Below are 16007 nucleotides of genomic sequence, written 5' to 3' on the forward strand. Positions count from 1 at the left end.
AGCTGCTTTTTCCTTTCTTTGGTGATCAGGATTTGCTTTCCAAAAAGTTCCAGAATAATTTGAATGTAATTAGATGAAATTTTCCCCAACAGAAAAGCAAGAATTAATTTTGACTCTAGTTACTGAAAAAAAACTCAGAAGCTCTACACTGGGCTTTTTAAACATTTATGTTCTCCTTTACTTGGAAAAGTGTTCCTCTATGTACAACTTAAAAAGCAGACTGGTTTGGTTTGCTAGATTACCTTAGGCTTATGAGTTGAATTAATACTAAACAAAAAATTGTGAGCACATCTACAGTTTCTTTGTATAAAATCCTTTGAAAAATTCAATTTTTGTGCATTCTACTTAAATTTTATGAGTTTATTTTTATTTCATTTTATATTCATCTACTTAAGTCTTTATATTTCATGAAGGTGGAGAAGGCAGATTCCTTATATTTATAATTTTTTTCTTTAAAATACAGTCAATTTCTTTCCAAGCCAACTTTCCCTTTAACTGGTAATGTAATTAATTTCAATTTTGAAGATGGCACTGTGGTCCACAATCCTTGGTTGACTGTTCTTCCAAGAGCAATAAGAGCTGCTGGAAAAGGAACTAAAAGTTCCATAAGTTCTTTTGATGCAGGATTCTTACAAAATATAAAGCTGTGAGGAATGTAAAGGGATTACTTCCTAAGATTTTGGAGCACTTCAGAATAGTTGTTAAAAATAAGTGAGAAAAAATGCTGGAATTAAACAAAAAAATTTCATAAATGGTGTGGATAATCCCAAAATAAACAAAAAATAATTCCAACTTCCCGAACTATTTAGTATTTGTATTTAGATGATTATGTGTCCAAGAAGGATACAAACGGCACTGTTTTCAAACATGGGTACTTAATTTCTGTTATTTAAATTTTTATTTTGTATTTAAGGATTTAATGCAGCTCTATATTATGAAATACAATATGCAAAAAGAGCTTAATGTAGCTTTTGACATGCAATAATGCTCAGGAAAAAAGAAAAGGAAGAGAGAAATAGCTATATTAGCTATGCTTAATATATAAAATTTCTATATTAAAGAACACTGTTTTTCTTCATTAAAATGCAAGCTAAAACTACCTGTTTCCACATACTTAACAACAGAAAACTCATAATATAAACATTTCATTGCTTGCCTCCAAAAAACTGTTGACATCCTCTGTGGCCATCTGCCAAGGTGGTCATTACTTTGTGTGTGATGGAATTAGAGAAGTATCAGGGTTCTATGGATTGATGAAAGAAAATATTCTGTGCTCTTGGCTTCTGGTATTTATTTCCTTGGTCCTGTTAAAAAGGAAAGAAGAGTGAACTTACCAAGTCTGAGCAGATAGCCAGTTATTCTGTATTTCTTTAGATTCACATTTAAGGACATTTTGAGAGTTTTACGAGTTCTCATTAAGAATCATAGAATTTTAGCCTTACACACAAGACTTGCTAAATTCAAGAATGCAGTAAGAAAGAGCTATGTCAATCAGATGATTTGATTCCCACACTTTGCACTATAGGAAACTGAAATCCAGACAGGTTAAACAACTCAACCAAAGTTACTGTAGTGGCAGAGTTAGCATGAGAAAACAGTTCTTATTACTCCCAGTTCAAGGCTTTTTCATCTGGTTGTCTCTCAACAGGTACAAGAGAAGAATCTTTTTTTTTTTTTTTTTTTTAAGATTTATATATTTTGAGAGAGAAAGAGAGAATGAGCAGAGGGAGAAAATCTTTCAAGCAGACCCTGCCAAGCAAGGAGCCCGACATGGAGCTCAATCCCACAACCCATGAGATCATGACCTGAGCCAAAACCAAGAGTTGAACGTTTAACCAAGTGAGCCACCCAGGTGCCCCAAGAGAAGAATCTTTGGAAGAGGAAGGGAGACTGGGAAAAGCATTATCATGACCAAGCTAACTTCTCAGCCTTAATGCTGAGCGAAAATTCTAGAAACAAAAAACACAATAGTTTAATGGTATTTAGATTAATTCATAGCACAGGACTTGCTCAAATAAATATTTTATTAAAGTATGACTAAGATATTGTTTTATTAATAAAATAAAATTTCACCATTAAATTTCTGAATTTAACTCAGAGCCATGGTCATTTATTTTTCTAAATCCTTACTACTGTAACAATCTATCATCCACATAGCAAAAGAATGGTATTTTTATTAGAGTAACAGAGTGACATTTTTAAAAAGAAAATTGGATTTTAGACTGCCTTGCTCAAAACTCTCCAAAGATTTCCCATAGCAGTTAGGATAGGGTCTTACCCTATGTGACACGATTGGGCCTCTGTTTACCTGTCAGCCTATCTCACCACTTTTCCCTTGTTTGGTATTCTACAGCCTTAGTGGCCTTCTTGTTCTTCCTCAAATATGCTAGGCACACTTTTGGTTTATGTCTTTGACCTTGGTCTTCCCTCAGACTGGCACACTTTTCCCCAGATAGCCACATATTTGTCCCAATAACTGAAACACTCTTTTCTTTTCCTTTGAGAGCTCCATTGCCTGTTTCAAGAATCTGCTCAAAAGTCACTTCCCAGAGAGGCCTTCTCTTACTATGTAGCCAAGCAACCTCCACTCTCAACCCCCATTCTTTATACCCATACCTGCTTCATTTTCATTCATAGTATTTATAATTTCTAAATGTTATATAGCCCAACACAATCCTTACAGTGACCAGATGTGTTTTGGAATTAAGTATTATTTGAGTTTTTAAAGGCAATATGGTACATGTGCTGTAATTATGTAACATGCTCCTCTTCCCTCTGTATCTGAGAGGTGTAGTAGGTTAATACATCTACAGGAAAACGTATATTCATTCTAGGTGGAATTTTTAAAAAAGGCAATAAATAGCCTCATATCACTTTTACTACTAAACGAGGTAAGATTAGGTCAGGTTTTACCACGATATGAATTACAAACACTTTCAATTTCAGAGCTTTTTGATTTTGGAATTGCACAGAAGATATTATAGAATATCCTACCTATTGTTTGTGGAATATTCTACATATTAATTTGTTTATTGCCTGTCTCTCCTGTATATTTGTGTCCATCACACACAAAGGAATGAGCACTTGGTATGCTCACCAGACCAAGGATTATTTTTTTTTACTGTATGCCCAGTGCCTAACAGATAAGTATTCCATCAGTATTTGCTTCTGTAAGGACTCGTTGTTTTTGCTTTTTACATTATAAGTAAATCCTACCCTATAATGTAGTTCCTCTCAATTGAAGGAATAGTTAAGAAAGCATTTTAAAAACTTCTTAAAATTATTTCTTCTTTTAAGGTTCACTAAAAGAAAAAAACATGATAAATGGCATTTCAATAAAACTATAGGAAACAACACCTGGGCTGTATGATACAGTGAGCTAGAATTCCACAGATCTAGGTTTGCCCTTCTCTGCATTCTTGTTTTCTATTTAGTTCCTTATCTATCGGTCATCCATCCGTCTTTATCCATCTAGCTCTTTCTCTTTCATTTGGATATCTTACCATTCTTGGCCCAATGCATTATCTGTAAAACAAGAGGACTGAACTCAGTGGTCTTTAGCAGTTCTGTGATTCCACTTAACAGTTAAATAATTGAAGTAGTAATCACTCTGACTATCCCAGAAGTTGGCTTACCAGTCTGAGAGACACATAATCTTGCTCATCTAATCATAGTAACAAAAAGAGACTAGTTTTAAATTAAATTTAGCATGTGTGTTCAACACCAAGGAAATGACACATGTCCCAAATACGTATTTTATGTAACATATATACAACACTGAACTTTTGTGTGAGTTTCTCCATAAGAGTATGCCCAATAATAATAAATACTTATCGAGCATTTACTCTTTGCCAGGCACTATTTTAAGGTCTTTACGTATACTGAACTTATAATAATTCTATTAGATAAGTAGTAATTTTACCCACTGTGGTAGATTGGATCATGCCCTTTTTCCCTAGCACACCTCCATGGAAGGTCTATGGAAGAGGTATATATGTATATACCTCTGCTTTGTGACTTTGGGCCTAGATTTGCTTTGACCAACAGAGTAACAGAAGACATCATGCAAATAGCCTTGAAATATGCTTGTGCAGTTACACTTCTTCCCTTGTTATCTTGTTGTTGTTTTTTCTTTAAGTAGGCTCCATGCCTTGTGCAGAGGCTAACGTTGGGCTTGAACTCACAACCCTGACATCAAGACCTGAGACCTGAGCTGAGATCAAGAGTCTGACGCTTAACTGACTGAGCCACCCAGGTGCCCCTCTTGCTTTTTAATCTGAGAAAAAAAAATGCTTTAGTTAGCTCCAAGGAAAATGAGACATTTGGCTCAGACTTAGACCTTTCCTCCACTTGGAACCATGTCCACTTGAGGCCAGGCTGGATCATACCTACTTCAACTTACCCACAGACTCCTGAGCAAAAACTAGAAGCTTATTGTGGTATGACAGTGAGATTTTATGGTTTGTACTACAGCGAAAGCTCACTGATAAACTTTTTACAGACAATAAAAACGAAGGACAGACACTGTGTAATTTATCCAATCTTTCACAGTTAATTAAGTGATACGGGATATGAAGCCATGCAAGTCTGGCTCAAGGGCCACTCTCTTAACTCCTATGCCATAATGCCACTACATTACACTGGCTGTATTATATGATATTAAGCCATTTATTAATATAGCAGCAGGTGGCTTGGCACAGATTAAAATTCATAATTATACAGGTAGTCTAGCTATCAATAGACAAAGTTGTCTTACAGTGAAATGTTTCTTTTGGAAAAATTAGTAAGTAGAAAATAAATGTACTATTTCCCAGAAGGAGATTAATAAGACTAGACAGCTCTCGAGGTGGCTTTCTAGCTCATCCTGCTAGCATACAGTAGCCCTTAGCGCTGATATCTCTACTACACGATTCCACTATCTGACCCTGGCTGACTAATTCAGGCATGCATCTGTGATTCAAGCTGGATCAGTTGGGTTTCTCTTCTGGTATTTTGAAATTTGGACCCATCACTGGGAGCCACCGTTAATGGCCCTATACTGGAGAAAGCTGAAATCTCCAGAGCTACTCCTGTTACGTTCTTTCCCGCCTGTCAATTCTATGATGGTATCTTCCCAGACAAATGTGCTTTTTGAGTAAGCTTACTAAAACCTATTTTTCTTGTTGCAACCAAAAGAAATTTAACAAAATAGATTTTTTAAAAAATCCATTGTTTTTATTATAATTTAGAAGTGCAAAGATTTCTTAAAGAAGAGACCTGGTAAAGCTTGCATTTGTTTTACATTCTATCAAAGTAATTCTGCAATTTATAGTTATGGATTGTGTGTTTTCTGATAACTAGTTAGAAATCCTTCCATATTTTAAGAGCCAGCACCATGGACTGTTTGTGAATAGAACTACCTCTCAGGAAAGTTGAATAAAGTCTATTTTTCTTTGCAATCCTCTGTGCTTTATTTTATGCATTTAAAAACATTTTGTTTACAATGAGCTTTGTATATTCCTTTTGGTAACAAAAAGCAAGTAAACATATGGGATTATTTTCATCACTAATTCAACCCAGAAACTGTATATGAGACCCAAATATATCCTAGACATTGTTTTGTGTCCTGTGGATACGGCAAGTACAAAATAGTCTCTGCTCTCACAGAATAGTATGTGGAATATAATTTGAAAATTTCATAGTACTACTAGTAATTAACATGATAGATCTAAACAATAAAGAGATAAAAGTAGCTTAAAAGTGTGAGTATGGAGGCAAAATGCCTGAAGAAAATTTATGTGCAATCTTTAATCTATTCCTAGACTGAAGAGGGATATGTCAGCATAGGGAGCTCTGTCCAAAATCATATGTAAGAGTAAATAAAAAGTGCAACAACCACCACAGTGGCATATTTATGTGACACTTTTTACTTTACCAGTGATTTTCATATCTCAGTGATTTCATGTATTACAACATGACCTCTTAATACTTCCTTGAGATGAGCAAGTGAGAAAATGGCACCTCAGAAGTTTGAGAAACCTGACCACTTAGAGTAGTGGTAGAACGAAGGCTACTGTCTGGTTTCCAAGTCTCCTAGTTTTATTTCCATTACATCACATTACATCATCTTTACAAAAGACAATTCGTTTCACAGCAGGCAGGGATGAGGATGTTTTTATTTACTTCTATGAGATACTTGTGGAGTGGGACTGAGAAGCAACATTATTGGAGTCACACAGAAGCTGCTGGTGACAAACTGAACATCTTTTGTCATCAGGCATATGCTCAAATTAGTAAGAACTCTGGGATGGTGTGGCAGACTTGATAGTGGAAAAGTTTACGAGTTGATTACTTAAAGCAGATTTTCTTAACTGGAGGATTTAACCATTTACAACAGGAGCTAGCAAACTTCAGCATGTAAAACAAATCTGGCCTGACACCTGTTTTTGTATGACCCGTGAGCCAAGAATGGTATTTACATTTTTAAATGGTTCAAAGCATCAAAAGAAAAAAAATTCTATGACATCTGAAAATGACATAAAATTTAAATTTCAGTGCCCATAACTACAGCTGGAGCACAGCCATACTCATTTGTTTATGTATTGCTCATGGCTACTTTCACACCTTAGTAACATAGCTGAGTAGAGCCAGAGACATGCTGGCCTGTGGAGCCTAAAATATTTACTATTGACCTTTTACAGAAAAAGCTTATTGACCCCCATCTAGAAGATCACAGTCTTCCGAGGAATTCATAATGATAACAGCAGTAATGACATCTATTTAAACTTGTAATTAAAAAAATTAATAACTGCATAGTTAACTATTTCTTCCCCTTAAGAGCATCCAAGGCATAGGAGTGAATGACTATTATAGGGACCTTAGAAGCATGCTTGTTTCAAAGCCACTCAGATATTCCCGTGGATGACCTCCTTGACATTATGGTGTTTGTGATTATTATAGAAGTTTAAATTGTTTAGCTCTCAGTCCTACCTTTTGAAACTTATTGTCACATAGATTGCTGGTTAAAGATAGCAAGCACAAAGAACTTTTGGTGGCATATAATTAAGGAGAAGCATAAAATTACTATGAAACCTGTAAATTTGCGTTAGGATAACCATCACCAAACCTGTAAATGCACTTATATAATCAAAAGGAACTCCTAAAAGTCTCAAATACTTTTAAAAAGTCATAACTAAAAAGAATATGGTCCTATCCTTAATTTTCTTGAGCAGCATTTTCTTATTTAGAAATTAAAACCAGCTGATTTCAAAAGCATAGAGGATGAACTCTGAAAGATGAGATCATAAAAGCAGTTTGGCACCTACTTTTGATGCTGTAACTTAGAGTTTTCAGTATACATTTAAATACTCATTTGGCCACAAAGTCAAGTATTATTTAAAATATTGTCATAATTTTAAATTTACTAATGTCAAATCATTTTCTCTCCACATAATTGAAGATAAATTAAATAGCACTTACTAGCAGTGAAACCACTTGAATGTCCTTATTATGTATAATAAATATTAATTTACAGGGGCATCTGGGTGGCTCAGTCAGTTAAGCGTCTGCCTTTGGCTCAGGTCATGATCCCAGGGTCCTAGATCAAGCCCGGCATCAGGCTCCCTGCTTAGCGGGAAGAATGACCAAATTCTCCTTCTCTTTTAATTTCCAGATACTACAGACAATCCCTCATACAAAATTTTTGGGAGCCAGATGCATTGTGGAATTAAGAAGTTTTTAGAATTTTGAAAGGCAAGCTTAAATCTCTTACAACTATCAAACAGACACACAAAAGCCTTTTTAAAACACCAATTTTAGTGTCTAAAACACATCAAAGACTGCTCAGTACCAAACTATAATTTCAGGTTTTTTGTCACTGAAGATTAATAACTGATTCAAAAAGAATGGACTCTCATGAACTGATGAATAGATACACAAAATGTAATATAATCCATACAATGGAATGTCATTTGGCCATAAAAGGGAATGACATTCTGACACATGCTACAAGATGGATGAACCTTGAAAACATTATTCCATGTGAAAAATAGACACAAAAACCCACACACTGTATGGTTCTATGTATAAATGTCCAGAATCGGCAAATCCATAGTGACAAAAAGATTAGTGGTTGGAGGGACTTGGAGTAGAGGGGAATGGAGAGTGACTACTAAAGGGTGTAGGTTTTTTTCCTGGGGTGGTGAAAATGTTCTGAAAGTAGATAGTGGTGACTGATGTACAACACTGTAAATATACGGACAGAAAAGAACCAAACAGCACAATTTAAAATTGTGAATTGTATAGCATATGAATCATATCTCAATAATGCTATCATTAAATTTTTTCTTTAAAAAAAGAATGAATTCATTTTTATCAGATAATCTTATAAAATAAGCTGCCAAGATACTAGGGGAAATATTTCGGTTCATGACTGTGAATAACTATGTTGATCTTATAAGATATACCTAAAGAAAAATAGTTGTATATTTCTTCAGATATTTCACATTTAAAAATCTAAACATACATAAATAAGTCTAAACATGGAACACACATAATTAGTATAGATAAAAAAAGAAACATAGGGAAAGAATTAAACAACAGAATAAGGCTGGGCTAGACTATAGTATGTCCTTATTGCAATGCTGAAAATAGTTATAGAAAGTTAATCTGGCAAATTTCTCCTTAAATCTAAAGTCCAACTTCTTTTAATTTCCATTTAAGTTAGAGAATGTTTATAAACCAATATAAAGCTACTTATGTTGGTGAACAATGGCTTTTGGAAATGAGAAAATTTAAAATTGAATATTTAACCAGAAAAATGAAAGAATGAAAAAAACTAGAATCTGTCTGCATTTGAACAATGTTAAGTTTTAGCTTATAAAAGATGAATTATAGAAGAAAAAAGAAAAAGAAAGCAAAATCCACCAAAATCTGTTAATTTATTTGGGTTCCTGAACTTGATGATCATCCTGCACTGAAGATGTTTTACTCACTAGAACACATAAATTGGCTTGATAACTAGGGTATTAAGATCTACTAAATGTCCCCTTCCAGTAGCAGATCACAGTTAGTTAACAAAAAGTAAAAAGAGAAATTTTCTTCAGTAGATTAGGAAAAGCTACACTGATTTTATACTGCATGGTTTTCTCTTGTATATATACATATATAATACACACATATATACACATATGTATACATGTATACATTTATATATAAAAGGAAATAACTAAAAATTTTTAGAATATAAATAATAAAACATAGGTACAACTGAAAATTTATTAAAAAACCCTGAATATATGTAGCAAGAAACCAACACACTTTCTTTGATATTCCTAGAAAATAAATTTTAACAGGATAAAATTCTTACCAAATTACCAATGTTTACTTAGTCATCTAAATTATTTTTTATAATTTATGTGTTTTATTCACATTGAATAAGTAAAATGGATAAGCTTCAATTTATAAATACAACATGATACCATGATTACTAGATTCTGTTATATAACCATGAGCTAAATTTAAGCTGCTCCCAATATTTATCCCAGTATGTGGTATTCACAACATTAAAATTTCTTTTTTGTTTTTTGTCCTTTAAGATTAAATATAAGTTTAATGTTATGAAAATATTTAATAAGATAAAGTATAAAATATAATTGGATCTAGGTAATTTAGCAAAATGTGATCTTCCCATTTTATAAAACATGCTATTTCTTGAGTAGTCTGTGTAAAATAATACGGCATGTCTGAAGTATTAGAAAAAAATAATTCAGCCGTCTTTCATAAATTGTATACTCTTAACATTGGAGGTAGAAAGGAATAATGGGAAGGGCACATATACGTTAAGATAATGTAGCAGTAGCAACTGATTTGTATGAAAATCAGTCTGTAGGTCTTATTTAGGATGAAGAAATTCAGCTAACGTTTGCAGTTGGAAATAAAGTAGTAGTTATATAGAAATAAGTAGTTTCATGGCTTTACTTTTCTTTTTTGAAATGAAAATGATATTAAGATCTACTATATAACATAAAGACACTGTGATCAAATAGTACTCATTAACTTCTTAAATGAAGTTCACACTAGAATTTTAGTTGGAACTGAAAAAGCAATAAAAGACTAATGCCTTCCATATATATATATATATATATATATATATATATATATATATATATATTAGAGGGAGAGAGATAAAGAGCATGCGCACATATACACACAGAGGGAGATGGGGGGTGGGAAGGGGCAGAAGGGGAGAGAGAGAGAGAATCTCAAGCAGGCTCCACGCCCATCACTGAGCCTAACACGGATCTCACAACTCTGAGATCATGACCCCAGCTGAAATCAAGAGTCAGTTGCTCAACCCACTGAGCCACCCGGAGCCTCTGTATTTTTATTACTAAGTAATATGTGAAACTAAAAATCTCAAACAGCATAAGAATATATATAATTAAATGGTCATGTGCAGCAAATTCAGCTATATGGACTACTATGTCACCACAATCAGTTTTAGAAGGTGATAGAAAAAAACTATGCATTCATGGTAAAATCAAATGAAGTTGCATTATAGTAGGCTAATACCAATTAAAAGACAGAAGTAATAAGAAGGGTTAAAATCACATTTGGATTTGGAAAAATTTTGTATTAAATATAAATATGTTTAATAAATCCCCAAACAGAAACATAACTGGAGACACTTAAATTCAATTTGCCTCAAATAAACTTTTACTATAATTTATAAAATAGAGGCACATGGTGACACTATTTCTACTAATTTTATAATTCATGGAAATATTTGCTTTGTTATTAAAAGCTTAGTTTGAGAGTTTCAAAGAAAAATAAGTAAGAGAAAAGTTGGGGAATGAAGAGCTCATATAAGTGACAAACAGGCAAAAAGAATCTATAAAAATAATTGTAATAGTCAAATGATCTTTACAAATAACTTAAAAAAAGATAACTAAAAATGTTGAGTAAGAATTAGGTATGTGGCAAGATCACAAAATTATTTCTAGTCACACATTTCACCTGGAAGAAATGAAGAGTCTTATAATTTAAGCCTATTAATGTAGCTATCAGGGTAAAGCAAAAACACAGTATACTGCCCTTATTTTATGTTTTCAAAATTGTATGACATGCAAGCTATATTAAAATCAATTGATTAATTAACTAATTAATGTGGAATAATGAAAGGAAAATTCTACCTTCTCCATTCTCCATTGCAGAATATTTTCAAGTCCTATATATACAAATATAAAGTATAACTGGGTATTATAAAGAAAAATTAACAGATCTGTACAACTGGAAAGGCCAGACCAACCAAAGTATACACCATATGTATTTTTACCTTATATCACCTTTCCTTCTGCTATGCTTTTCCATTGCCTGTCTCATTATCATACTTTAAGACTTAATCCAAGCCCCAAATTTTCCATAAAGTCCATCCTATCCACTCCAGCTCATAGTTATCTCCACTTTCTCTAGACTCTTGGTTAAGACTACCACCTACTTAAAAATCGTGAGATAGAATGACAATTTTTCCTATCACAGAGATATACCATAATTCATTTTTAAAATAACTTTTTATATTAAAGAAATTTATGATCAATATAATTCAAAGTGCATAGAAGGATATGAAGTGAAAAAAAAAGCCCCAATCTTCTTGCCACAGATAAACACCACCAATAATTTCTTATGTGTCTCATTTTACAAATTTTATATACCTCTTAGAAACTCTTGGGGACAAATTATTTAAGAATTTGTGGAGTTTTTTAGACTTAGAAAGGTAATCTGATGCATTTACTGCATTACTCAACACCAGCCAATGGTATCTAGGCAGCATCTCACAATAAAATAGATTAATATTTCTGGAGTGAATAGTCACACTTTGATTTAAATACAGAACATAAATAATTTCACATATTTGCAATAAAATAGCTTTTATTTTTTTTCCTCAGAGGATGTCTTTTTTCTCCAACTTCATTGAGGTATAATTGACATATAAGACTAGTAACTTCAAGGTATACAACATGATGATTTGATACACGCTTATATTGCAAAATGATTACACAATAAGGTCAGTTAAAAATTTCATAAATTCACTTAATTACATTTGTGTGTGTGTGTGTGTATGTGTGTGTATGTGGTGAGAACATTTAAGATCTACTCTCTTAGCAACTTTCAACTATATAATACAGTTATTGTTAACTACAGGTACCACGCTGAATATTAGATCCCAAGAACTTAATTCATTTTATAACTGGAAGTTTGTGCCCTTTGAACAAAATCACTTCCCCATTTCCTTCACTTGCCAACCCCTGGCAACAACCACCATTCTATTCTCTGTTTCTATGACTTGGAGCTTCCCTCCACCCAAGTTTTCATTTAAATTCCAATTAGTTAACACACAGTGTAATATTAGTGTCAGGTATAGAATTGAGTGATTCAACACTTATATACAACACCTGGTGCTCATCACAATTTTTTTAAAAAAATTCCACATATAAGTGTGATCATACATAAGTCTGGCTGACTTATTTCACTTAGCCATAATGCTCTCAAGGTCCGTCCATGTTGTTACAAATGGTAGGATTTCCTTCTTTTTCTATGGCTGAATTTTATTTATCTGTATTTTCTTTATACATTCATTCATCCACTGATGGACACTTAGGTTGTTTCTGCATCTTGGCTATTGTGAATAATATTACAATGAGAACAGGAGTGCAGATACCTCTTTGAGACAGTGATTTTTTTTCCTTCATATATATATATATACCCAGAAGTGAGACCATATGGTAGGTCTATTGTTAGTTTTTTGAGGGACCTCCATCCTCTTCTCTAGAAGGGCTGTACCGTTTATGTTCCCACTAATAGTGCGTAAGATTCCTTCTTTCCGCATCCTTACCAGTATTTGTATCTCCTCTCTCTTTGATAATAGCCATTCTTGTAGGTGTGAGGTGATATTACATTGCAGTTTTGATTTGCATTTTCCTGATGATTAGTGATGCTGAGCATCTTTTTATGTACCTGTGGGCCACCTGTAAGTCTTGTTTGGAAAATGTCTATTTGGGTCCTTTGGCCCATTTTTAATCAGATTATTTGTTTTTTGGCTATTGAGTTGTAAGTGTTCCTTGTGTTTCAAATATTAACTCCTTGTCTGTTATATGGTTATGTATAGCTTTTAAATTCATGATGAATTTAAGAAGGCCTGTAATGTCCTCAGATCAGTTAGGTTTTGCCCAAATGTGCTGAGGGAAAAAGAAAACTTTTGGATTGCAGAGCTTTTTGCCTTTTAGAATTGTAATTATAAACCTGTACTAATACTACCCATAAAAACACAATATACTACATGTATGATGATAAATTGTATTCTTTTGTTCATTCATTTGCTCCACTATGAATGACACACAACCTTGTTCTCAGTCACAGTGCTCAATGACTGAAATCTATAGAGAATGTTACATATTTGACTCCCACTGAATACGGAGAGTAAAATTTAGTACCCACTAGAAAAAAGTCTTATTGCTCAGTTGTTTCTGGATTTGTATATATTTCCTAGAAGGAGATCAGCAGAGAATTCAGATATTGGGGCAACTGAAGATGCTCTATCAGATGGCATTTGGTGTATTCACTGAATGTCTTTAACTACTGTCTCCAGTATCATCCCTTACATTGCTTCTGGATGTATCCCACATTCCCTCTTTTGCCAATGATTATAGCTTATTAATTATAGACATCTTTTATACATATTTAATTCATACTTTGATATTTTCCTCCTTTCATCTTCAACTGTTGTGGTTTTTCTTTTTATGATCTCCAACCAGCTATTTTCAGTACATGCTCATTCTGGCTGATAATCTATCTAACTCTTTCTGATATGCAGGTATGGATTCAATTTTTCTATCCAGATAGCCAACCCATTATCTGAACAACATGTATTAAATAGTCCATCTTTTCCCATTGATATGTGATGCCATCCATATCATTTTCAATATTTCTTATCAAGTCTATTGCTAGAGTTTATAATCTTGTTTGTTCTGTCAATCCATATAACAATACAGCCTTTTCAAACTAGGGTTCTGTGAGAGAATTAAGTTCTAAAAAAGTGATATGTAACTATTTTCTCAATTATCCCACAGGTAGTACTTTTCTGATTCTCCCAAAGACAGTACATAGCTAGCACTATTTTACATTCCATAGAAAGGAAGTTAATTCATTATATACATAGGCTGAATAATGGCTACCAAAAGATACCATGTCTTAATGCCTGGAACCAGTAAACATTACTTTACAAGGAAAAAGGGTATTTTCAGATGTGATTAAAGGATTTTGAAATGAGCAGATGATCTTGAATTATCCAGATGGGCCCTAAATGCAATCATAAAGGTCCTTATAAGAGAAAAGCAGATGTATACAGAAGACCAGGAAGCAATCAGGCCATAGAGCCTGATATCGAAGTGATGTGGCCATAACTCAAAGCATGCTGGTCGCCACTAGAAGCTGGAAGAGACAAGGAAAGGATTGCCCACCTAGAATCTTTAGAGAAAGAAAGCCCTGCCAACATCTTGATTTTGGCCCAGTGACACATATTTCAGATTTCTGGTATCTAGAAAAGTGAGAAAATCATTATCTGTTGCATTAAGCCACAAAGTTTATGGTAATTTGTCATAGCAGCCATAAGAAATTAATATACAAACAATGTACCTAAGCTTATTGTAAATACCCAAACAATATGTCCAGGCACAATATGGCACTAAGGCTTAAAGTTATTTTGGTATACATGAAAGTTACTCATATGGATACACTATTAACCTTGTACCACAATATATCTTATTATTTAAAGTAGTTACTCAGTTGATTTTATTTCGGGTGATAATTCCAGGTAGATAATCATATCATCTGCATGCAGGGGTTTAACTTCACCTTATTGATTTTTAAAAAACTTCTAATATCTTTCCCGTGGCTGGTTCCCTTCATCACAATGTTAATGATAGTCATGGCAGTGGGCATCTTTACAATATTCCTGACTTGTACAAATGCATTTGCAGTGTTTCCACTTTCCTTCTTTTCCTCCAACACCTGCTCAATCTGTCATGAACTGTGAGGAAAATGAGTAAGCTTCTCACGTCTAGTGTGTTTTTGACTATTTTCTTGTACCTGCACTGTTTTTGTTATATAATTGTTGGTGTCATGGTATTTGGTTTTAGATATTCATAAATTATACATCATCATTGAATTACACTCTTTACATTAAAAAATAACTTCGTTCATTCTCATGGGATGTTAAAGTGGATGGATTCCTCTGGTCTGAAATAAGTATTTTGTTTGCTTTTATTTGGCTTAATTTTTATCTTTAGTTTTCAACATTCCTAAAATTCTTTTATTTACTTGTGTTTCTTGCATATATCAGAGAGTAGAATTTTGCTCTGTGCTTTAGGTGGAAATCCACTTTTTAAAACACTAACATGAATTAAGTCCATTTATATTAATTTTTCTCTTGGCTGATTCCCTTCAGTATGATGTTAAATGATTATTGTGACAATGGGCATGTGGTAAATAGAAATATCTTCATTCTATTATTACTTCAACTCGTTTTCTGGATTTCAAAAAAAGAATATATTTTATCATTGTTGTTTATCTCATTTTTCTCCACGTTTAGTTCCTCTCTCTGTTCCAGTAGTTACAACTTTATGCAACTTTTTTATAACTTTTTCATTTCCTTATTCAAGATCTATTTGTTTACTCCCATAAGTAATTATGATATTAACATATTTTCCACTGCCGTGTCCTGCTTTTTCATCCATTCATAATATTTCAGTTAATATTTTTCAGTGTTTTTCTTTGTACTATTCAACTCTGCTCATACTTTTATTATTTGCAGCTTTAATTGACCTAGCATTTCCACCAACAGTGAAGAGGGTTCCCCGTTCTCTGCATCCTCACCAACATGTTTATTAACGTACTTTCTATAATGCTTAGTTTCCCTCGTGGTCTTTCCAATTTTATCTTTGAAATAAATACTTCTTTCATAAGTTTGGCCA

The 16007-nt window shown here is 33.3% G+C and overlaps 1 protein-coding gene and 1 pseudogene across 2 annotated transcripts in view; one reads left to right on the forward strand and one right to left on the reverse strand.

Moving 5' to 3' along the window:
* Positions 1-16007, reverse strand: part of MBD5 (methyl-CpG binding domain protein 5) — a 433194-nt gene that overhangs the window by 223726 nt on the left and 193461 nt on the right. For both annotated transcript variants that reach the window (XM_088021713.1, XM_088021712.1), the window contains exon 3: positions 1157-1304. The gene's annotated coding sequence lies outside the window, so the exon portion shown is untranslated. The remainder of the gene's footprint in view (positions 1-1156; positions 1305-16007) is intronic.
* The window catches only part of LOC114224564 (small ribosomal subunit protein eS24 pseudogene), a 59389-nt pseudogene that overhangs the window by 5912 nt on the left and 37470 nt on the right, over positions 1-16007 (forward strand).

This window comes from Eumetopias jubatus, unplaced genomic scaffold (assembly GCF_037043125.1).
Source record: "Eumetopias jubatus isolate StellerSeaLion01/CBP00866 unplaced genomic scaffold, mEumJub1_p1.0 scaffold_3, whole genome shotgun sequence".
NCBI lineage: Eukaryota > Metazoa > Chordata > Mammalia > Carnivora > Otariidae > Eumetopias > Eumetopias jubatus.